Here is a 25,248-nt window from a genome sequence, read left to right as displayed (position 1 = left end):
TAGACTAAGGAATGATTGCAGAAAAGGACCTGGGAGTTACAGGAGACCGTAGATTGTAAAAAAAGAAAATCAAACATCGAATTACCTACTGGGTTGTATTAACAGGAGTATCTCTTGCAAATCAAGGGAAGCAATCCTTCCTCTCTATTTAGCACTGGTGAGACCTCAAAAGTTTAAACCCGGAAGCTTGAGGGTGCCACTACCAGGTAGTGTAACTTGCTATGAGCCGAGAGAAATATTTTGGGCTGGGACTGCAGGAGGAAGGAAAGGAGGGAGGAAGGAAAAATGAGGAATTCTTCTGGGTAAATATGGACATACACATTGTTTCAAAGCAAAGAAACCTGCACTTCAAGAAAGATTTGGACAGATTAGAAAGAGCCTAGCAGAGAGCAACAAAATTGTTAGCAGTCTGAGAAACAAGATTTAAGAGGAAAGGCTGAAAAACTAGAATTAGCTAGTCTGGAGAAGAGGGGATATTCAATACGTTTTCAAAAATGAAGGCAGGTATATGGAGGATGGAGACAGACTGTTCTCTGTGGCAGCAGCAGACAGGATTAGGAGAAATTGTCTCAAATTGCATCAAGAGAAATTTACTTTGGATATTAGGAAGAATTTTCTCACTGTGAAGGGTGTTCAAGCATTGGAACAGGCTACCCAGAAAGGCTGAAGATCTGTATCCTTGGAAATCTTTAAGATAAGATTAGACAAACACTTGTTTTGGGATGCTTTAGTCAGGGATTATCCTGCTTTGAGCAGGGAGTTAGAGTAGATGACTTCCTGAGGTCCTGCTTTTTTATGATTCTGTCCTATAATAATAGTTATCATATCAGGAGAACTAATATTTTAATGAGATATCTGCTCAGTGGGTCTTTCTTCTTCCTGAGAAATCAGCAAAGGAAAAGCAGTTAGGAAGCCCAGAGATTCAAACCTGCATTACTAATGTTCTTGTTTCTAGGTTTTCATAACTTCCTATCTCCTTGGGAACTAACGTGTTAGGTTCTACCACCTCCTAGTTGGGGATTGCTCGTGTTTACTGTCACCAATTAGACAGATAGACTGAACTAATGCAAGACAGGTGTTAAAATGGCAACACATGCAATGGCAGGGTGTTAGCTTCAAGCTCTTCCTGAAGGAACAGAAAACTTCTCAGGAACTTGCCGAACTTATCAGGCAAGAGACCAATATGACAATGACACAGACCTCAGCAAAACTTGGAACAACTCTGTTAATGTACAGATCTGTATATCATTAGCTAAGGCCTATTTATAATACCAAATCGAATCACTGATTTTCTGTGGGGCAAAATTATAGGAACAGTTATTAAACAAAAGTTTTATTATCAAAAATTTCAGGACAAAATGGCTGCAGCCCTATTTTTACACATCTCAAATGTGCAGTGTAACATAATGCTTGGGTATGATGTTTTGTTGCCTAGTGCTATCTGCCAATAAGCATGGCTTTCATTCAGGTACTACAAACAAAAAGTATTGTTTGTGCCTGAGTAACTAGTGAGTTGGACTGAAAGAAGGAAAATATGCTTTTCATTAATAGCTTTTGAAAGGACCCAGAAAAAGAGATCTAATTTCTTCAGAGTTACAAGTAGACAGGCTGGAATTAATCCATACAGAACTAGTCTGCTCAGACTACTGTAAACACAGATGGCTTTAGACCATGATGGCCACCTAGATCTGATGATCCCCAAAAATGAAGACATTTGAATGATAAATTCTGTTTTAGCCTATTCTAATGAAAACTATCCAGTGAAAATTCTCCCTATTTCAGACTATGTTTTCCATTTGGACAGCTATAAGATGTTGCAATGTTTCTTTGCTTTGAAACAACGTGTATGTCCATATTTACCCAGAAGAATTCCTCATTTTTCCTTCCTCCCTCCTTTCCTTCCTCCTACAGTCCCAGCCCAAAATATTTCTCTTGCCTCATAGCAAGTTACACTACCTGGTAGTGGCACCCTCAAGCTTCCGGGTTTAAACTTTGAGGCCTAATCATAACGAATGCACATCTTTAAGGAATGGTGGAATACACATTCTAGCACAGGAGAAATTAAAAAGGAAGCAGAGCTGATTAGAAGTTTAGTGGTGCATCCTTCTGGTGGTCCCCCACTGGAAGAAAACAGCATGACTCACAAAGCTGCAATGAATTGCTTCAACCTCCTCCTGCCATATGCTCATACCCCTTCTCTCACAGAATTGGAAGAACAGAAGCAGCAAACTTCCAAAACAGCTTACTCATAGCTAATGTGAGCTGCCATAGTATTCAGAAAACCATTTTTTTTAAACACCCTATTTAAAAAATCTCCTTATTGACATATAGCATCTACTGCATATTTACGAGCTGCATTTTTCCAACAAGAAAAACTGACACAACCAGAAAACAGTGTAATTGTGATTGTTTACCTTATTCAAATTGATGTCAAGATTTCATCAAAGAAAAAATTCTTGCAAAGTGCTTGTCCAATTAGGATAATTTCACTGGTGAGACTGGTACATACAGATCTTCAGAAGTTAATTGATCCCGTTAGCTCAATCTGTCCAATTTTTCCAACTTATACATTCAGAAACTGCATGCTCAGATATTCTGCCTACTTTCTGCTAGCTTTAATTCTTTGCTGCTACTTGTACTTCGTGATTTCTGTGCAGTGCAACTGTTGAATATATAAAATAAGTGACTATGGCCTTGGTGAAAGTCATTTTACGGAACAAATCTCTGCCCAGGTATCTAATAATTTCTTCTTTACATCTCTATAATATATGAGATGACAGAAGCCAATAAAAGAGGACGATCAGCAACAACTTACACGCAGAATCATTTATCACAAAAGAAAGAATCATTTGATGGTAAACCTTAACGTACAATATGTCTCCTTCTCTTTCACGTAAACTCATACATATGATTCATTGACTTGTCCTTGAGAGGATCACACAGTAGAACTGATCATAAGTGATTCAAACCTGAATTACTAAGTAACACATCCAGAAAATCCAGACGTATGCAATACAGTACTACGTTAAACAATCTGAGACAGTTTGCTTTTATTTGCAATGCAAGATATATTTTCCCTTTATATAACTCAGCGGTCTCAAATTTAAATATAGGACTTCAGGGCTGATCACAACTGCATCAAGGTACAAAATTTATAATAATCTACATAATTTGACTGTCACACACATACTTCTAGAGGAGGTGTTTTCCTTCCTGCCGCTATACATTCATGAGGAACTCGACAATATGGGCACTTCCAGACAAATGTGCACGTGCCTGTTGAGGTGTCTCTAAGCAGTTTGCTGGGAACAAAAAAAAAAAATGTGCAGCGCAGACACTAAATTTGATACCAGGAAATTCTAGTATAAAAAAAAACAGCTGAAGAAGAGTGGCTTCTAGAGTGTGCCTGGAAGCAGCTGGAGGTTGAGTCCCCAGAGAGACACTGCATATATATCAATGCCTGCCCCCTTCCCCTGCTGCCCCAGCACGCTGCCTTGATATGCCGGGGCAAACAGAAGCAGAACAAGGCTGAAGCAGTGACCCAGGAGCTATCCCTGGTAAGTAGGGACATGGGAGGGGGGCTGTGGGCGAGGGGCATTGTGTGTGTGGGGGAGTTCGTGGGGGTGGGGAGGACTGTGTGGGGGTGGGGGACTGTTTGGGAGGGTTGGGTCCCCTGCCCGGCCCCTGCACTTCACACAGCGCCCTTGCAGCTACCATCAGGTGCTCTGGGCCCAGTGCTGGCAGAGCTCCCTTGCAGTGCCAGGCAGCCCAGCCACCTGAGACCCAGCGCCCAACCCAGTGCCACTCTTCAGGCAGGACCAGGCCACTCTTCCTATCACCTGGGGTCTCAGCACCACACGCAGGGGGCGTGCATTGGGCTGGGCCAGGTCCTGCCTCCATGGAGCCATCTAGGCCCAATGACGTGTGGGGCACTTTGAGGCAGGACCTGGCCTGGCCTGACGCATGGCCCCTGTCTGCAGTGCCAGGACCCCAGATGACAGCAAGAGTAGCCTGGTCATGCCCAAAGGTGCACGCTCCTAGGCCAGGCCAGGCTGAGCCCGTGACATGTGACACAAGTGGCGCTGGGTCTCAGGCAGCTGGGGCAGTGCCGTGCCATGGGGGGGTTCTGCCAGCAGCAGGCCCTGAGTGCCCCATGGCCGCTGCTGCTGCAGGGAGGCTCTGCACCATGCAGGAGGGCAGGCAGGGGACCCACCCCTACTGAAAAGTCCCCCCACCCCTACACAGTGCCACAACCCCCACATACCCAGCCACAAACCCCAAACCCCTGCACATCCCCCATACCCCCCACAAACCTCACCCCTACAAACCCTACACCCACCCACAAGCCCCCTCAACCCCCCACAAATCTCACACACACCCCTCCCCACCAGTTTCCCCCACAAAACCCCACATCCCCCCGCAAATCTCACACCCTGCATGCCCAGCCAGCTAAATGGCATGGGATGGGACCAGCTGGCAGGAGCCACAGCTGCAGGGGCAACTGCCATATTGCATCCCTGCCCCATGTCCACACCAGTGCTGGGACATGCGGCCCTAGTCCAAGGGCGCTCCTGGTCCCAGGGAACATTTGCAGGGTGTAATGGGATGGGGGAGGGGTGGAGGTGGTATCAGGGGTCTGTGTGTGTGATAGAGAGAGAGATGGGGTTCAGGAGTGGGGGAGCATTCTGGGTAGGAGAGGCCACCAGAGCCAGGCTTAGATCCCTCCTGCCCACCTAGAGCAGCCTATGCAGGGGAAGGCTGGCCTGGAAGGGAAAGGGTTTGCCCAGCCCAGTCCCTGAGTCCCAGTCAAGGGCTTCCCAGGAATGGCATGAAAATTGCTGGGTCCTGGATACAGGCACAGGGAGGAGAACAGTAAGGGTTGGCACTGCTCAGAGCCACAAAGCTGTGGGTGGGACAGCAGCAGCAGGACTCATGTCCTGGCACTAGGATGGAGCTGCTGCCAGCAGGGAACTAGTGGAGGTGGGCAGGGGCTATGGAACAGGAGTGGGGGGCAGGCACTGGCATATTAGTGCTTTTCAGTGCCCCAGATCATGGTGAGTGAAGGGGCAAGGGCAGCTCTGATTTTTCTATGATAAAAAATCCAAAAGCAAATGCCAAAGTATATAGATATTTAGAATTCATTTATAATTATGATAGAGGCACTGGTAGGCTTCCAAATTGCTTTAAAATTGTAAAGATATCAATAAAACATTGCCCACATATAGTGGCATTTCATTTTAAATCACAGGAAAACACAGATTTGGGGTATTTTAATGACAGAATTTGGGGACGGGAGTTATCAGAGAATTTGCCATTTTTAACAGGGAATACCAGAATCTCTGCTGGTGAGACAAGTGGTGAGATCTGGGCAGAGGAGACCGCCCAGGACCAGTACTGGGGACCCAGCTGGAGGGCAGACAAGCTGGCTGGGGCCTGGAGGACAATTCAAAGTAGACCACTGCAACAAGCACATCTCCTGAGTGATAGCTACCCACAGATGGCAGGGCAGGGACACCAGAAGACATAACAGCAGTTCCACCCAAAGGCCAACTGTGCAGACAGTCCACTGGCAGCTGGCCCAGAAATGCAGAAGGCTCTGCTACAGTGCCCATACCATAGCCCAGGTGGCCGTGCAGTCCCTGTTCAGGTCTGACAGGCACACAGCCATGGTCCGCATGCTGTCGCACGTGGCAGCAAGTGACAGCCAGGCAGCAGCCCCCACTCCCAGACTGCCCCAGTAGGTACAGGGTGCAGAGACCACTCCAGGTTAGGGCTGCTCCAGCAGTCTAGCTGGCAAAAGGGGCTAGTGTCTCCAGACCTGCTCAACTGGGCTTTAAACTAAGCCCGCCGTGGGGCTAGGGGGCCACCACTGCATGCCCACTGGGCAACCTTTGTAAATCCAGCAGGCTAAGGCACTTAAGGGAACCCACCCCTACCCTAGCCCTGGAACAATCTGTAGGGAAAGCAGGGGCCCCCAGTGAGACACTTACCTGCCTGTACACCAATGCCAGGAACTTGGGAAATAAAAAGGAGGAACTGGTCCTCCTGCTAAACAAGAATGACTACGACCTCATAAGGATAATGGAGATCTGGTGGGACTCCACCTATGATTGGGTCACAGGTATAAATGGCTACACCTTGTGCAGGCGAGATCGTACAGATAAAAGGGTTGGGGGTGTAGCTCTCTATGTCAAGGACAGCTACACATCCCTGCAAATTGACATTGGCACTCAGGAGGGATGACTGGAGTCTCTCTGGATTAAAATGTGTGGGGAACATGGCACAGGGGACATCATGGCAGGAGTCTACTACAGACCTCCTAACCAGAAACAAGAGCTGGATCAGCAATTCACCAGGGAAGGCTGCATGCTCTCGGTGCATGGTTGTCATGGGAGACAAACTACCAGGACATCTCATGGGAAGAGCACTTGGCCAAATCTGATCAGTCACAAAGCTTCCTCACGTGCGTGGACGAGCTCTACCTGACTCAAGAAGTCTATGGACCAACAAGACGTAAAGCGTTGCTGGACCTGGTACTGGCCAAAGGGGATGACCTAGTCAGTGACCTAAGAATCGATGGAAAGCTGGGTGATAGTAACCATGAGCTAATCACCTTTACTATCCATCGCAAAGCCAGCAAGTCAGTCAGCAATACAGAAGCCCTCAGTTTCAGGAAAGCTGACTTTGACAAGCTCAAGGGGCTCGTTGTCGATGCCCTAAGGCACCACGACTCAACAGGAAGAGGAGTCCAAGAGGAGTGGTTGCTCCTCAAGGGAGTGGTCCTGACAGCACAAGGGTTGGATCCCATCTTGGAGGAGGGGAAGCAAAAGGGCACAGCAACCCCTTTGGCTAACCATGGAACTTGAGGACCTCCTACGCCTAAAAAGAGAGACTTATAAAGGATGGAAGGCTGGAATTACTACCAAGGAGGAGTACTCAGCTGGAATTACTACCAAGGAGTAGTACTCAGCACTGGAAAGCCAAAGCTGTAACTGAGCTCCATCTGGCTTCACATATCAAGGATTGTCACGGAGTGGGGTGCAGGAGCAGCTGTGATCCCACTAGCACCCCCTGCCGTGCCCAATTAGGGCAATCCAGCACCCTCTTTTCTTGCCCGCCACATCTTGTTGGTATATGGTTCTATAAGGGAGGCTGCCACTTATTGCCCTGGACACTGTCCTATGCTTGTACTATTCCCCGTTCCCTATGGGGTGACCTGGTGCACCCCCAGCCCTATAGGCTATGCATGCCTCCTACCTCCCCTTTAGCACGCCCCAAGCCTCGCTGCTCTTCCGGACGTTATCAGGTCCTTTTCCTTTTCTGCGCCCTGCCCGGCGCCCCCCAGGGCTTGTCACGCCACCAGCGCCCCTTGTCTGGCACCCCTGGGCTTGTCACGCCACCAGCGCCCCTATATCTATTAGCCCTCTTGGGCTTACTGACCGTACTCTTGCCAGTTGGGTTCAGACGGCTTGAGCCTTACCTGGTCACTTTGACCCTTCGAGGTCCCCACTACTGTGGAGCCCCTCCGGGACCCTTTCCTGTCCGCACCCCTGCTGGGGTTTCTATCAATTCCCAATGGGGCTCAGGCAGCCTAAGCCTTACCTGGCCCTTTTGGCCCTTCGGAGCCCCCACTACTGTGGAGCCCCTCTGGGACCCTTTTCTGTCAGCACCCCTACTGGGGTTTCTATCAATAACATGCACCCTGCCCACTCCTAGGGCCTCTCTTAGTACCCTTGCCCGCTCCTGGAGTTCCTCTCAGTGCAGTCTCCCCCTCCTGGGGCTTCTCTCCGTGCACTCACCCTCTCCCGGGGCTTCTCTCAGCACACTCGCCCCACAGGGCTGGGGTCAACACCCCTTAACACCGTGCCCCACCAGCACGAACAGCTGTGTCCACCTGGCACTGCTCACTGCACCCCATTGGGCACCAAGAACCCCCAGATTACTGGGGAGCTCCCGTGAGGCCTCCTCACACCCCCTACAGCCTCACCCGGTCCTCCGGTGTAACAGTAACTAAGCAGAACCATAAGCCAAACGGCTGAAACACAACAATAAGCCTCCTGGCTATAACATAAGAGCTAAGCCCACCAGGCTGTCTCGCAAAGGCCTCTCAGTCAGGGTCCTCTCCACCCTCACCATGCTGTAGCCGCTTGGGTGGTCAGGCTGCAACAATCAGTTCTGCTCTGCTCTGCTCTGCTCTGCTCTGCTCTGCTCTGCTCTGCTCTGCTCTGCTGCAGAGCTCCCACACCTCAGGCTGCCAGAAGGGAACTGCTAGCTAGGCTTCGACCTGGGCTGTTTATAAAGGCCCGGCCCTGCCCCCTTCTGGTCACATGACCAGCCCGGTTGCCCCAGCAACCAGCACCTGAGTTGCCCCTGGAGACTGGCAGCTGCCCTTCTCCCTTCTTAGGAACAGGGCACTTGAGTGCCCCTGTGATAAGGATAACAAAAAGTCCTTTTTCAGGTATGTAGGGAGTCAAAAATAAAGCAAGGGTAACATTGGACCCCTGCTGAACCAAACAAGACAGCTGATAACCGGCACCCAGGAAAAGGCCAATCTGCTTAACGGGTACTTTCATCAGTCCAATGGGACCGCCCTGCCTAGCAAGATACAGGATGGCCAGGGTGAGGGCGTATTTATACCCAGCATTAGTGTTGATCTAGTAAAGGATCACCTTGAGAAGCTGGACACCTTGAAGTCAGCTGGTCCTGAGAGATTACACCCTAGAGTACTCAAGGAGCTGGCAGGTGCCCAACCATTGGCAAAACTATTCAAAAACTTGCTCAGGTGAAATATCTGAAGACTGGAAGGAGGCCAATGTGGTACCCATCTTCAAGGAAGGGCAGAAAGTAGATCCCAGGAATTACAGGCCAATCAGCTCGACCTCAATCTCCGGTAAGTTTCTAGAGAAGATTATCAAGGAGACCCTCCTGGATAAGCTGGCTGAGGGCAACATCCTGAGGAACAGCTGGCATGGGATTGTTGTGGGTAGGTCTTGCCTGACCAATCTCATCTCCTTCTATGACCAGGTGACATATCACCTGGACAAGGGAGAAGAGATTGGCATCATATATCTGGACTTTAAAAAATCCTTTGATCTGATGTCCCATGAGCTCTTCATGGAAAAATGGGCCAACTGTGGCCTTGGCTACACCATAGTCCAATGGCTGGAAAATTGGCTCTGAGGTCAGACCCAGAGAGTAGTGGTCGATGGTAGTGAATCATTATGGGGGGCCATGACCAGTGGCATCCCCCAAGGCTCTGTCCTTGGACCAGTTCTCTTTAACATCTTTATCAACGATGTGGACATTGGTGTCAGACGCACACTAGCTAAGTTTGCTGATGACACTAAACTTTGGGGCACTGAGTTGACACCTGAGGACAGGCTAGTGATCCAGGCTGACTTGGATAAACTTAGTAAGTGGGTGGATACAAACCTGATGACATTCAATACCGATAAATGTAAGGTACTCCACCTCAGTGGGAAAAAACCCACAGCATACTTATAGGCTCGGCAGTGCTATGCTTGCTAGCACCACTGCTGAAAGAGACTTGGGGGTCATGATTGGCCACACGATGAACATGAGCCACCAATGCGATGTTGCAGCTGGTAAAGAAAACCAAATTCTGGCTTGCATCTATAGATGCTTCTCAAGTAGATCTCAGGATGTCATCCTCCCACTGTACTTGACCTTGGTGAGGCCGCAGCTGGAGTACTGCATCCAATTCTGGGCTCCACAATTCCAGAAGGATGTTGAGAAGCTTGAGAGAGTCCAGAGGAGAGCCATGCACATGATCAGAGGGCAAGAGAATGGGCTTTATGAAGAGAGGCTGAAAGACATGGGACTCTTCAGCCTGGAAAAGCACAGGCTCAGGGGAGACCTGGTGCTTGCTTGTAAGTATATAAGGAGTGTACATCATAACCTGGGAAAATGTCACCAGAGCACCCTAAAGAAAAACAAGGACCAATGGTCACAAACTCCTCCAAGACCATTTTAGGCTGGACATAAGAAAAATAATTTTACTGTCCGAGCCCCTGAGACCTGGAATAGACTCCCTCCAGAAGTGGCGCAGGCACCTACTCTGGACTTATTCAAGAAACACCTGGATGGTTATCTTGCTGGGATCCTTTGACCGTAGCTGACTTCCTGCCACTGGGGTAGGGGGCTGGACTTGATGATCTTCAAGGTCCATTCCAGTCTGTGACAGGACACTGTTTTTGCTTGCCACTTTAAGGGCCTGGAGCCGGCAGCTGCCAGGTGCCTGGTTAGGGCAGCCATTTTGGGATCAGGGGCTGCCCATATAAACAGTGCAGTTCGGCTGCCAGAGGCCAGGTAACAACATTGCCTGGCTGGAGGGCTGCTGATATCATCAAGAGGTAGGGGAGGAGCTATAGGGATTGGATAGGAGGCTCCTGGTCCTGGGTATGACCTAAAACTGCATCCTGCCGGGAGTGGGTGGCCTTGTGGGGCTCCCAGTAGTGCGGGAGCCCCCAGAAAATGCCAGGCCAGTTACCACCCCAGTGAAAGGCAGGTCAGGGCACCTTAACCCCTAGCTCCCACCACTGGGTGGGTAACCCCCTTTGTTTGGAGGGCCCAGAGGGTGGACCCTAAGAGAGAGAAAAGGAACACAGATTCAGGCCTGTCCGGACTTCCCCTGACTGGCCCATGCTGGGGCCAGGAACAGAAAGGTCGAAGGGCCAGGGGCCCACCACGAGGGATGACCAAGAGCTGTGCGCCTGGGATCCCAACTGGCCTGGAGGTGGGCCAGGGCTAGAGGAGCTGAAGGTCTCAGTGGGGGGACCACACCCGGAAGGGGAAGCGGTACAGGGAACTATGTTGCCTAGCATGAAGGCAGAGGAGACTGCCTAACGGGAGTAATTCAGGTGGGATTTGACTAAGAGGATTCTGGGCCCAGTGGGGGGGGGCTGGTGATGACAAGAACACCTAGATGCCATTCTGCGAGGCTTGGGCTTCAGTGTAGGGGAGGAAAGGAGCCACAGATACCACTCCCTGGCATTGGGGCAGTAAATGGGCAGCCTCCCGCTTAATTAACATCTAATTAATTATAATAACAAGGCGTGGCGGGCAAGAATACAGGTGGTTAGCCCAGGAACAAGTGGGCACGCCACTGGGAAAGCGGCCCCGAGGAGGCCCCTGTTACACAGCCCTAACGTCTATGAAATCTCTGAAATCTATACCAACTAGCCAGGCCACACAAGCTTCTGAGGGCAAGTAGCCCTGACCTGCTTGTCAGGGCAGCTTTTTACACTGCTGGAGCCAACACAGTTCTGGAAAGAGCTGGGCAGGGTCAGTTTGCCCCAGGTGGCACAATTTGCCGCACACCAAAATGCATGTTCAGGCACATATGCTGAGGCAGAAATCTCCAGCACAAATTTGATCTACTGCAAGTGCACATGCTTGCACATGTGGATGCAGCTCATGAGTTTTTCTGCTTTTCTCTACCATATTACACTGTCATTAGAACCTGGGGGAGAATCATAAGGCACATACCCTGATGTGGGCACTGCAAGCATGAAGTAAAGATCAATTTGCTAGTGAGGATATCTCTACTTGTCCTTTGTGCATTTTAGACCAGTCCCTATAGATCAATATATTAGTTTGAAATGCTCATCACACTAGAAGTTATGCAACACTTATGACCAGTTATTGATGCCCTTCAGCCCCTGATACAAACAGAATACAAGACATGTAGAAGCACTGGCACAGAGGGACTCTTGGTAAAATGTAGAAGCAGCTCTGTCAGTTCCATTCTGCTATCTCAGAAGCCTCCATGGACATTCCCAAGTAGTTACAGGCACATCAGGACATACTGGAGAATAATGACTGGTGACTGGGGTGGTCCTATGCCCAAATAATTATTTCTTGTTGAAAGCCACATATAGATCATGAAAAAGTTAGGAAGTCAAACTGGTCCCCAAATCAGTGAATAACAGCATAAATCACCTCCTTTTAATTTCTCCACTGGCACATGATTAACTTAGCTGGTCATATTTTTAGATGTGCATACATTTTTAGTACTTGAGGAAGTTTACTAAGTAACTAAATCAAATACTGGGATAGGAATCACATGACAAGGCTTTACATCTCCTAATTTGTCAAGGAGCCCATTTCACTTGAGTTTTGATTTTAAACAGCTCAGATATTTAGAAAGGTTTGTTTGTCCTGACAAAACGTCCTAGACCTGTGATGAGTAAACTCAGTTATATACCTTGAAGATGCTCAGGTTGAAGCCCTACTTTGCTGTTGTGGCTGCTAATTTTTATCTTCTAAGAAAAAAGTCAACTGCTTTAAGCCCAGCAGTGTATCCATGACAACATGTTGTTATACAGCTCAAATTTTAACCTTTCTGCATATCAAAAGGTCATTACTTTCGGGGGGGGGGGTTATATTTTCATATTTCACATGTTAATGATCTCCAAGGTAAAGTAGTTTTCAAAGGTTAATTACCAAATGGATTGAGATACCAAGGCAAAGCCAGAGGACCTCAACTTCTCCATCTGGCTACTTATAAATAAGTTATGAAGCATTTGTACAACACTTTTCATCTGTAAATCTCAGAGACCTATTGACTTAGGTGAGGACAATAGTCTTCATTTTACAGATGGAGACATGGAAGTACAATGTGGTGACATGATTGCCTCAATTCAGGGAGTAGAAGGGGACACAAGAGACACTGAGCATATTGTGCATTTGAATAGATTGTAATTCCTGTGTGATATAATACTGAAGCACTAACAATACCACTATGGCATCTCTTTGGTTAACTTCCACTAATATATAGTCTCTTATATACTAACAGCTGCGTGCAAGATTTATTTACCACACTGACTGCATAATCAACCAGCTACACTGTGCTTCTTTACATTGATCCTTCCTTTATCCCCAGTATGATCTTTAAAAAGAAAACACATTGAGTCACAGTAGTCCTTAGCTATGCCTGTTTTTATTTGCAGAGCTAATGGAATTATGCTGGTTTAGATAATCTGGGCCATACCTTCTGGTCTGTTGGATTGCCCAGCCTGTCCCACGTAGACAGAAGAGGGCTGCTTTAATAAGCGATGACATATAGGATGTTGGTTAAGGAGTCAGTGAAAGAACCTGCTACAATGTATCTGTTTAGTTCAGTGATGATGTGGTCTGTGTTGATGAGGAGGCACAGCTGGCATTCATTTCTCGGACACCACTGCAAAACTTAGCAAAGGCCATGTCACCACCTCATTGTACTGGAAACCAACCTCCATGCCAACAGCTTTCATCCTAGGCACACCACTAGATCTACAGTCTACAGTTAAGTTCTACATTACAGCTGTATCTACTCTGATCCCACTGACCAGGATGCACACCTTACGGATCTGGAGCAGGGTTTTTTACACTTACAATACAATCCCAAAACCATAGCCACTTAAGAAAGCCAGGCATAGACCCCACTCTGAGTGGTTATAACACCAAACCATGACAAGGACAACAGAATCCCCCTTGAACATCATTAATTACCTCCAACCCCTCCTGGAAAATGACTACTATCTCAAGGCAGCCTTGGGAGACAAACCTGTCCTGGCTCACAGGCAGCCGCCCAACCTCAAATGACATCCCTCAAGTAACAGACTACCTAACTCCTATTCTTATGAAGGCATCAGGCTTTGCACTGGACACAGATACCAGCTGTGCCCCCTCATTAACATAGACCATATCATCACTGGACCAAATAACATGGATTATAACATCTGAGGGTCAGTCAGCTGCTCCTCTGCCAGTGCCATCACCTGCTTACAGTGCCCCTCTGCTGTCTACATTGGATAGATAGTGAAACCCCTACATGAATGGACACCAATCTGACAGCAGTTCTAGAAAGACACAGAAAACTGGGGAAGAAAACTTGAACCTCCCTGGACATTCCATTGCTGACCTCAGAGTAGCTGTTCTTGGAGAACAAAGCTTTAAAAACTGACTCAGATGCAACTCAGTGGAACAAGAAATCATCCACACACTGGATCGTGTTAAATATGGTCTCAGCAGACTCTAGATTCTTAATCCATTACCTGGACTAGCTTTTAACACTCCTTTACCCCTCAGTAAGTTAACTGCTTTGTTTATTCTTCATGACTCTCAGCAGGGCCTCCTTTCCTCCCCCTTTCCCTATCCTTTGTTTTTAAATGACTGTATTCCTCTCTATTTAGTACTCATGTTCTCTGCAAGTCCATGTACAGGTTCTGACAAAGCAGGCAAATGAAAGCTCATGCCTCAATAAATTACTCTTTAAGGTGCCACACTACTGCCTTTTGCCTTTCCTGGGCTAGGGACAGACATTACACATAAACCAGTTTTAGTGATCAGAAACTGGTTTAAACCTGTAACAGAACAGATGTTCAATGCACATAAACCAGTTTGAAAATGGCTGAAATTGGTTTGAGGTTAAGCTTATTGAATGTAGTATCAGACTTAACTGATTTGGGTCAAACCGGTTTATGCAACTACTGTCCAAGTCCCCTTGCTGGTTTAAGATAAACCAGACTCCCCCAGCATCCCGGCATGCTCTCTGGGCTGGGTGGGCTCTCTGCTCCCTGACCAGAGCTCTGGCACAGCCTGCAGGCATCTGCTTGTTCCCCTCCTCCCCTCCCTGCTCCCTCTGCTTTACAGACACCTCAGCATTAGCTAGCAGACCACATGCTGGCTATGGTCCAGGCTGTGACAGGACAAAAGAAGAATTAACAGGTAGCTGGTAATGTCCCTTTGCTTTCTTAATGGGGTGATAAACACTGTTATCAATTCCCTCCTGGGCTGGTGGGGAGTGGGGGAGACAACCCCTCCCTAATCAAAGCATCCTGCCAGGGCCTGGCCCTCAGCTCAGCCCTGGAAGGGAAGGGAGGGCTGCTCTAGTACCCCCCAGCTTCTAGCCTGAGCCACTGCAGGTATGTGCCTGCATTTCCTCAGTCCAGAAAGAATGTCTGTTCAGTTGGAAACCAGTTCAACCTAGCCAGGTTAGACTAACCTGAAAAGATGGAATCAATTCAGGCTCAGGCTTTTTGAATGTCTGGCACTAGCCCTGATGTCAGCAATCCTTCCAGACCACTAGCCCATGTGTCAGAATGATTATGATCCCTTTAAAACTTCCTAGTTTCTTCAATTTTTCATCTAATAATAAACCCAATTTTGTTGGTACTTACTTCTACTCATTTAAATATACTGAATAAATGTTATACCAATACATTCTTGAAGTTGTCCAGGATTACGCTTATGGAGCATTCCTTCAAACAGCCAGCAAGCGTATCTTGGATTTGCTGCAAATTCACCCATGAGGAGAAGCTTACTGAATAAGACATGGGTAACGGACTCCTCAGCTCAGCTGAGGTTGTGCCATTTCTATTACTGACAGCTTTTCTTCTCTTGGCCACTGCTCCAATCAGTCTATATTTGTATAGACCCACAAAGCTAAATCACCTCTTACGTGGAAAATGCCCCTTAGGGGCCTTGAAGCTCAAAGGGTTCCTTCCAGAGCCTTCCATTACCAACATGCAGGTAAGCATGCAGGGGCAAAGCCTACCAAACTCATGCATGTCTTGAGATCTTTGGGGAAAATCCTGCAAATCTCATAATACTTTTGGAAAGCAGGGACAGATGTGTGAAGGCCCAGTGCAGCACAACAACAATCAAGGGTTATCCTGTTCCCCTGCCACTCAAGATTTCCAGCTTCGGGCTTTTATCCAGTAATCCTGTTTTAAGAGCAATTTCAAAACATGGAGGTAGACTATGCAGTTTATAGTGCTGCCCAGGTCAACTTTATCTTCCACAGAGAAACTCTCATCAGTTTGATATAGTAAAGAAAGCACACAGGACTACAGATATGGGTCCAGTTCACCTAACACAGCAGCTCTGAACCCAGGGAGTACGTGAAACCTCATCAGGGAGTACATGAGATGTATTTCATACATTGGCTAACACAGGTTGAAGGGCCTAAAAAAAATTAGTTTCGCATTGAAAGGGGGTATGTGAAGTTTCATTCTGAGACCAAGAGGTACGTCAATTGAAAAAGGTTCAGAACCACTAACCTAACATTTCCCTTCCTCCCTCAAGTAACATGGAGCCCCAGTGTAAGCAGAGGCAGAGGCCCTTCTATGGGTTGGAGAAAAAGGGGCATTTTGCATACCTACTTGCCTTCTCCAGCATCCCCGTACATTTGTTGCCACAGTAACTAAGGGGCAGCAACACCAGAGTGAAATTATAGCATCTGCCTTACATCACCCTAAACTTCATCTAAAAAGATTTGGTCAAAGAACAGTAGAGGAAATATTGGGGTGGGGGGGCAGGCACAAAATACTTGAACTAGATTCCCTACACTAGCAATAGAAGATATCTTTCTTTACCTTTTGGTCTTGTATTTATTTACCTCCCTCAATGTATGGCATGCCATTATTTCCCGTCTAACTGAAACTGCCATGTGAAGTTTTCAACAGTTTCATTCTGTGACTAATCCTTGTGGATGTATTACATTTCACAATGTCTTGAGAAGTAGGTAAACAGATGTATGGCTCAAAACTACCTCCCCTGAGTTCCACATTATATTCTATCTGTGCTAATCATAATTTTCACAGAACCATTCGGTTTTCAGTGCCAAGTGGGGGATTCAGTGTGCAGCAGGTATTGCCAGCACACAATTACATGACCAGTAAAACCATTCCCAAACTGCTTCAGCTTCTGTCAGTTGAGAATGAAGTATTTCAAATACATATCATTGCAAGTTTCCGTGTGCTGAATTAAAATGTGTTATTTTTTCACCGTACAAGGTGAAAATCTGGCATTCTCCCAAATCATTTTTCTTTTCTTGCTTCTCATTTCTCTCTTCCCAGCCCATCTTCATTTCCTGATTTCCCTGCTTCTGCCATTACTCAGCAGATCTCTACACAGTCATTTATATCTCAATGGCAAGGCAAGCCACATATCTTCTACCAGTGCTGCAGCCAGTAAGCTCTGCCAGAGATCGTGTGTCACCTCTTCAGGATACGCAACCTTTGTCAGAAAGTAAAAGTTTTATGTTCATGTATTTTGCATGGCAGAGCTATTAGCATCAAGAAAGCTGCAAGATATTAACATATGACTGCAAAAAAAATGCAGATGCATTCTTTTCTTACTCAGTTTGTCAGCCCCTCAACAAGCATAATTAAAAATAGTCGTTTTGGCTATCAAGACCACTACAAAAATATTTTTCCTTCTGTTACAGTGTTGTTGTTATTATCTTTGTTATGAAAGTACTAGGAGCCCCAGTTATAGACTAGAACATGCCATGACAATCAGTGTTTATAGAACAAAGAAATAATCCCTACCCAAAGAAGCTTACATTATACAGCATAAGGCTCTCTAGAATGATTATCATTACCACTAAAGTGCTGCCACACCAAATGTTAAAAAAATTATGAGTCACTCAGTAAAAATGATAGGAATGGCTTAAAAATGGCGACACTAAAAGAACGATACCTAATTATATGGTTTTATTTACCTGTGTTTTGAGGACTTTCACAAGGCACTGAGGTTGCATTTTTAAGCTTTTCTCCACAGTCATGAGGACTATAACCTCACTTTTTAAAAAAGTAGCTGCACGTCTCATATGTGCATGCAACTTTAGCTGTGGGGCATTAAAGATAGTCACTGCATATTGTAAGTCTTACGATAAATTCATGGGAATTGGCAGCACTGTTATTTTTTGGCTCTGTCTGGGATGGGTGTCATAAGCACTGGTCATTTCTGAGCTCTGGAAATAGAGTCCTAGCCATGTGGCTGTAATTATTTGTACAGAACTTCACAACCAAGAAAGGTGACCTTTCCCCATTGTGGCCTCCTGATCTCTTTGGAGAGTAAGTTAACTCTCAGAGTATAGTTTCTCAAATTTGTTCAACACTGTATAAATTAACATTCACCCACTCTTCCCTTTCAGTGTGTTACCAAGTGATTTAAGCTTTCAAATCTTTTGTCATTTACTATCATTATCTTCTACAGGGAAAGCATTCTGCTTCATTGCATTATGTCTTCATTAAAATAAACCCTCAAATGGCATGTGGGTGACTACAGCCCTCCAACTCCATCAGTGCCATTTGCGAAGAGTGGCAAAGAGCCCATTGCCTGCAGGAATCAGTAATTATATAAATATAATTGTATTAAAATAGATACATGTATGAAACATTATCCAGTGAGTCATTCTGTAGAACTGTAGAAGCAGCAATAGAATAATTTTAGAGTAGTTCACTCTTCCCATATGATTACTATTTGCTAATGCTAATACACATTTCACACTATGGAAGGGAAACAATGCCAATTTGGCATTACAACATAACACTGTCTTCTCAGCAGAACAATTTCCTATTCCACTAACAGAACAGCACTTGCATAACACACCAGTATTTCTTGATTTCCCAGATGGAAAAAGCGTAATGCAAGCACAAACAGGACCAAGCCTTCCCATTTATTCCTGGAGCCTGGATACCAGGCTCAAATACTATGAAACGTCTGCTCTGAGCTGGAAGTATTGGCAGCCAAATGAGCATGTCAAAAGTCTCATTTTACTTTAGAACACCCATGAGAAATCATTTACCAGGCATGACCAATCTGCCCATTGTCTAAGGACCTTGGTGAAATATATTGGACCCAATCCAAGTCCTATTGGTCAGGCTATGATGAGAAGCCTACATTTCTGGAAGAGGCTAAACATTATTCTCCACCTTTGAGTAAAGATCTATCTATATTTTCTAAAACCCACCTGGATCAGGACACTGCAGCTCCATTTTTGTATGTTTTTCTCTAACGTATCTTAAACTGTAACTACTAAACCCAAGGAAACTTGTGACAAAGCAATCACAGGTAACCCCATCATACACAAAACCCATACTTACTATCCCTGGCATTAATTGGCATGCTTTTTAGAAACTTAAATAGAAACAGTTAAGTCCAACTCAGCCTGAGGGCTGAACTACCTTGTCACCACTAGCAGTGGTCTTTGCAGTATGGGGGTGAAGTTTGGAGGAAGAATGGTAAAAAGATGCCCAGCCTGTGCCTATGAGAGAGAAAACTTCTATTTGCAGTTATGCCAGTCTAGCATATTTACAAGCACTTAACCCATTGAATGACAAAGGAAAAAAGGGCACTTCAAAAAATACTGCATTTGCACCTTAATGTATAGCCAGCACATAGCATTCTTTTCCACTCTGCAGCTATATTGTAACACTTGTCCTGCAAGCAAGAACTGTGAATATTGTAAGACACATCTGCCCTTTATGCCTTTCAGAGCATAGTTTTCTTGAGTCCCTCATAAATACTGCACAGCTACCATTTACATTTCAATTATAAGGAAGGTGGTATGAGAAATGTTTCTTATGAGCCTTCTTATTTCTTCTAAACACTAAAAGATCTGCAAATAGCCAATCTCATAAGCATTGTATGAATTTTTTATGTTACTTTTTAAAATTAAGAACAAGCATTTCAAAACAATTCTCAGGAATTAATTATTTTATAGGCAGATGTATTCCAGCTCTCACAGATACCTATGGCAATAGCCCTCTTAACTTCAGGAGGAAGAGAAATGGACCTTAGTAAAATGTTAGCATTTTTAAACAACTTTTTAAACAACAGTAGCAACTTAAAAAAAAACAGCACACTAGACCACTTTAAAATATGGGGTGTCAAATTCAACCCTGATATTTCCCCTTGGTTTCAACAGAATTAAATAGGAATGGACTTGTCCATAGTATTTTATCATTTATAACAAAATATTATTATTTCCCTTCTCCTTGCTTGTTGCAGGCCAAATTTACTTTTGCTGAGCCATGCACTGACTAGCCAAGCAACCTGAAACAAGCTCAGTTGTGAACAATTTGGAGAAGAGCTACTAAGCTGGTGAGTGTATACAGTCTTGGATAGGACAGTGGAAGAGCTGATGCAGTCTACAGGAGAAACGGCTATCACTACAAGGAATATCACTGCAGTCAATAAATACCCAAATGAAGATCTCACTACTATGTACTTAGAAGCAACAACAGATAAACTTATAAACTACTGTAAAATTAAAAACAGTGCAGGCTGGAAAAATAGATGAAGCTTGATCCTCATAATGACATTCAAACTGACTTAAATGTAAATTCCATAGTAGAGAGACTATATCTTTAGGGTCTTTTCATGCCCCCCTCCCATCAGAAGGTAATGTTAATTAGCACTTGGTGACCTCTGTTCTTGGAGATATTGATAAAATATATCATAAATTGGTTCTGAAAAAGAGGCAAGTTAACACTAAATTTACCTTGGGGATTGAAATTTGGATTATATGGCTAATTATGGTGACTTCCAAATTTGGGGTCAAGCTGAAGGATGTTACAGGTGAAGGTACATCATACCTCTGCAGGACTCAGTTTAGGAAAGCATTCCAGCACAAGCTTAAATGTAAATATTTGTTTAAGTTCCATTGACCACAATAAGGATAATTTCCTGACTTGGGGCTAGGATCGAGCTGTTAATTTCCACTGTTTGTTGGGAAGAGCCAATGTAAGACCATTCTGTTGAAAGCTAAATTTTACAACATGAGATTTAAAAGAGTAGATTGAAAATGACTCACTTAGATAACACTACTAACATTATAACTCTCATGTTACCCTAATCCATAACTAAAAGAATATACTCAGTAACTTTCGTGACAAGAGGAGCTAGTTCAGTAAGCTAGACTAGCACCAAATGATGAATGCTGGAAATATTTGGAGTGCTTATAAATGCCACAATTGTTTATTAAGTTATTTTATTCTGAAGATTAACTACATTAAACAGAAGTCAAATTAGTCTGTAATTTCAAATTTTCTAGATGAGACTAGGCTTCATAAGAATCATTGTTGCAAAGTTCCAGCTGGATGGACTAACCCTAAATAAAGTAGCAGATTCAATCATTTCTGTCAGCCACTGATGTAAGATATCAGCACCTATTTTTGGCAATCTCTGCCAAATGTTTTAGTTACATCAGTGTGTTTTTACAAATTGAATAATCACAATGGAAGAATTCCTCTTAAATTCTGTACTGCCTGAGACACTTTTAGTTATCATGGACCCGTACTAGATATGAAAAGCCCCCGTGACCTGAAGACAATTATTTAGCTGTGTCAGTCTGAAGTCAAGCAGAAGGCAGAGCAGGATGGCACCAGGTAGTCTCTAAGGTGCCACTCTGCCCTGCCTTCTACCAGAGAGGGACTTGATGGCTTGCTGTATGTGAAATGACTTTAGTGATTTTTGTCCTGTTCCAGGCAGACACATTACCATCACAAAAACTATCATGACTGGTACTAACTGGCAAACCTGGCAGAGAAAGGAGGAACTGAATTAGCATGACTCAAATTTAATTTCTTGCTTAAAGATCCCTTCAGGTCATTGTTTGAGGCACACTGGTTAGGAAGTTTTTGCTGTGCACTGTCTTTAATCTATATGTAAACAGAGAACATAAGTCTCTATTGCTGTCTATCCTAAATGACTCCTATCACTGTGGTGCCTGGCAGGCTGTATTCTCACAAAAACACTAGTAGGTAGGGAAATACAATTATGTAACATCATGTCAGGGTGTTAAGTGTTCAATTTAACACTTAAAACTCAAACAGCTACAAATTCAAGCAGTTTAGCATGTGTTACGTGCCCTTTTAGCTCTGCAAAGTCACTCCCTTTCAGGTGATTGTCTCCCTAACAAGAACTAACTTTAATATAACAAAACAATTGATTTGCAAGTCTTGGCAAGTAAACATGTGGCAAGACCCTCAATGTCAAGGTGCTATGTTCCTTGTAAGGTAACTTAGTATATGTTAAATCAGGGGCAGGCAATTATTTTGAGCAGAGAGCCCCTTACTCAGTTTTGGCAGGCTGTGGAGGGCTGCATGGGTAGCCCTGCCCCTTGACAGGAGCACTGTATCCTGGTCACCATCTTGGGACCAACATCCCAATGTCTAGGGACCAATGTCCCAGGGCCAGCACCCATGGGGCCCAAAGCAGGGCACAGGCTGGCAGGGGTTCGTGGAGCCAGGCTGGGCTGCACCAGCAGGGAGGGGGGAGCTGGCCCAGCTCCATAGAGCCCCTGCTGGCTGGGACTCTGGGCTCCTGCCACCCTGCTCTGAATCCCACCAGCACTGGCCCCAGGATACAGGTGCAGGCCCTGTGCTCCCACTGGCTCCCAGCCCGCTCACTCCCAGTGCTCCCCAACCCCACAGTACAGGTGGGGGGCAGCGCACAGCCCCAACCCCCTGCTCACCAGCAGGGAAGAAGCTGGTGCTGAGCGTGGGGAAAACTGGCCCCTCACCTGCCCCATGGCCGGTGCCCCACACTGCAGGTGCTCACAGCCCATGCAGGACTGTCTGAAGCAGGCACAGGCAGCATCATGTGGGCCGCAGGTGGCTGCAGCGCGGGGTGGTTGCCATGGGGCAGGCGAGGGGCCACTTTTCCCCGTTCTCAGCACCAGCTTGTAACCCTGCCCCCACTGCCAGCCTGGCAGTGGAGCTGGGTTACAAGGTGGTGCTGAGTGCAGGCGGGAGGGGAGAAAGCAGCCCTTCCCCGCCCCATGCCCGGTGCCCCACGCTGCAGGCGCTCACAGCCTGCCTGGGGCTGCCTGTGCCTGCTCCAGACAGCCCCCACGTGGGCTGCGAGCCCCTGCAACACAGGGTGCTGGCCATGGGGCAGGTGAGGAGCCACTTTTCTCCATGCAGGGAATGAGCTGAGTGCGGGGGGGAAGCGGCCCCTCCCCCGCCCCATGCCCAGTGCCCCACGCTGCAAGCGCTCGCAGCCTGCATGGGGCTGTCCAAAGCTGGCACAAGCAGCCCCATGTGGGCTGCAAGCAGCTGCAGCATGGGGCACGGGGCACTGGGCATGGGTGGGGAGGGGCCACTTCTTGGCGCTCCTTCCTTGCCCCGGGTCCCCCCTCCCACTTACCTGAGCTTCCCATACCGCCAGGGCAGCCACGTGCTCCCAGCCCAGAAGCCATGGAAGGGGCTTCTGGCTGGGAGGGTGGGGCCAGGCAAGCCCTGCTCTTGTTGGAGCCTGCTGGGCTTCCCCTGGGTCCTACTTCGCTTGGTTCCTGTCAAGGAACCAAGGGCAGAGAAATACTAATTTTCCAATTTTTTTTATGGGCCCTGTGGGCCAGATAGAATGGCCTCGTGGGCCAGATCCAGCCCGCAGGCTGTATTTTGCCCACCCCTATGTTAAATACATGCACTTACATCATAGCAATGTTAGAACTTTTTGCATGAGGAGTATCTTCAGATTGTAAAATGGAAATAATATGCCCAATTTGTGGTCCTCCAGCATCCCAGGATACACCACTCCCAGCCCTCTACTCCCACTCCAGGGGATGGTCTATCCTCCCAACAGAACTCTATTATCCACAGGGGTGGTACAAGCTCCTATGGGGGCAGTACCTGTCTTAAAGGTAACACTCCCACCCACCCCAGGAGTTGTAAACCTAGTCCATATGGCACCAGCCTGAGCACCCATCAAGGTTCACTGAGGCCCACCACTTTTGCTTAAGTGATCTGACATGAAGAGTGATCATCTAGGTTTGTGAATGAAACCAAATGGCCTCCTCAATACCCAGGTGGCCACTGAACTGAAGTTGCAACAAGTTGGATCTCATCATGATCTGGTATAACCATTACTATCACTGCCAAGGGCATAAAGGGCAGCCAACAACACCAGGAGGTCTACAAGTGCATTGCAGCCCAGATGGTAGCTCAGAGCCATCAGTGTGACTGGCAGGAGGTCTGCACTAAAATAATGTGCATGAAGTCACAGTATGTTCAGAGCAGGGATACCAACAAGATTGAGTGTCAAAAGGACTGTGGTTTCCTGCCATGAAGACCCATTCAGGATCTTTGAGGAGGACCATTCCATCATTCCCCACCACACCATGCACTCGCGGGCCCAATGCAACACAATGACAACAAAGAAAATGATGGTGGAGTCACTTCTTGGCTACCTACTATCAGAACAGCCATGTAGGAGCATGAGGATGTTTGCTCCATGGATTTGTTCCCCAGGCAGGCCCTGACTGATCCTGACCCAGAGCCAGACTCAAGTCCAGACCCAGGATGCAGAACATGGGGACATCTCAGACACCTCATTAAACAGATGAAAATAGACGATGCTGAAAAGTTTCAGTAATTCCAGGGGGAAAGGGTCACAGGTCTTGTGTTCAGGGGTCTGGGGGTGTCATGATTTGGGGGAGCCTCTAGGTTTCGGTTGTGGTGAAAGGCTCAGGGAAGTGGCTAGGTGCAGAGGTGACTATGGTTGCCAAATGCCACCTCCCCCAACCCCTGCAGTTTACCAGAGATGATGGGACAGTATGTTCTGCACAATGCAGAGGAGAAGAGAATTGGTGCCACATTGGTGTTTGGGCCAGAACAATTGTGCATGGGTCAATGGCCCAGTTATGGCTTGACAGGCTAATTAAGGTGCTCAATGGCTGGTCCAGTTGGGGCACTCAGTGGCCTAGGTAAAGGTTAATTAATATGTGAGAAATGCTGCCTGGAAGTCCAAACCACCTGCCCCCATTAGAACATCCTTCCTAGAAAATGCAGCTTTCAGCCTTCCCCCCTACCCAACCTCTCAGACTACCTTGCATAGCAATAGTGACCCTTACCCTGCCCCTCTCCCTCCCTCTGTGGATGTTCCATGAACATGGAGGTGTGTTGGTGGTTTTCAGGGTGGGGGACACCTGTCCCCTGAAAATATCAGTTTCTGCCAATTGAATTCCACATGCCAGTACCACATGCAAGAGCTCCCTTCCACACAGCTGTGGAGCAATCCCTGGGACAGCTTTTAAGGGCAGTAATGTACAAAAACATGCAATCAAAGGCTTTATTTAGGCATATCTGAGCAAAAGCAGAGGGGTGACTGAAGAGCTGAAGCCCCAAGAGGAGGGAAAACACACTAAAACATAGACCCATGCCTCCCCACTGCTCCAAAGGCACTGTTGGTATGGTTGGTGGCAGTCCTGTATGCTCCTCTCTGGATGCCAGGTGAGGATGGGTTCAGAGCCAGGGAATGCAGTCAGAGGGTGGTAATTGACAGAAGTCAATCATCTTGGTGTCCTGTGACCAGTGGGGTCTCCCAAGGCTCTGTCCCTGGACCCATATTGTTCAACATCTTCATTAATGATGTGGACATTGGAGTCAGAAGCAGACTGGCCAAGTTCACCGATGATACCAAACTTTGGGGCAAAGCATCCACACCTGAAGA

The sequence above is a fragment of the Crocodylus porosus genome, unplaced genomic scaffold (genome assembly GCF_001723895.1).
Source record: "Crocodylus porosus isolate Cpor-Errol unplaced genomic scaffold, CroPor_comp1, whole genome shotgun sequence".
Taxonomy (NCBI): Eukaryota; Metazoa; Chordata; order Crocodylia; family Crocodylidae; genus Crocodylus; species Crocodylus porosus.
Note: the sequence above shows the minus strand (reverse complement) of the source record.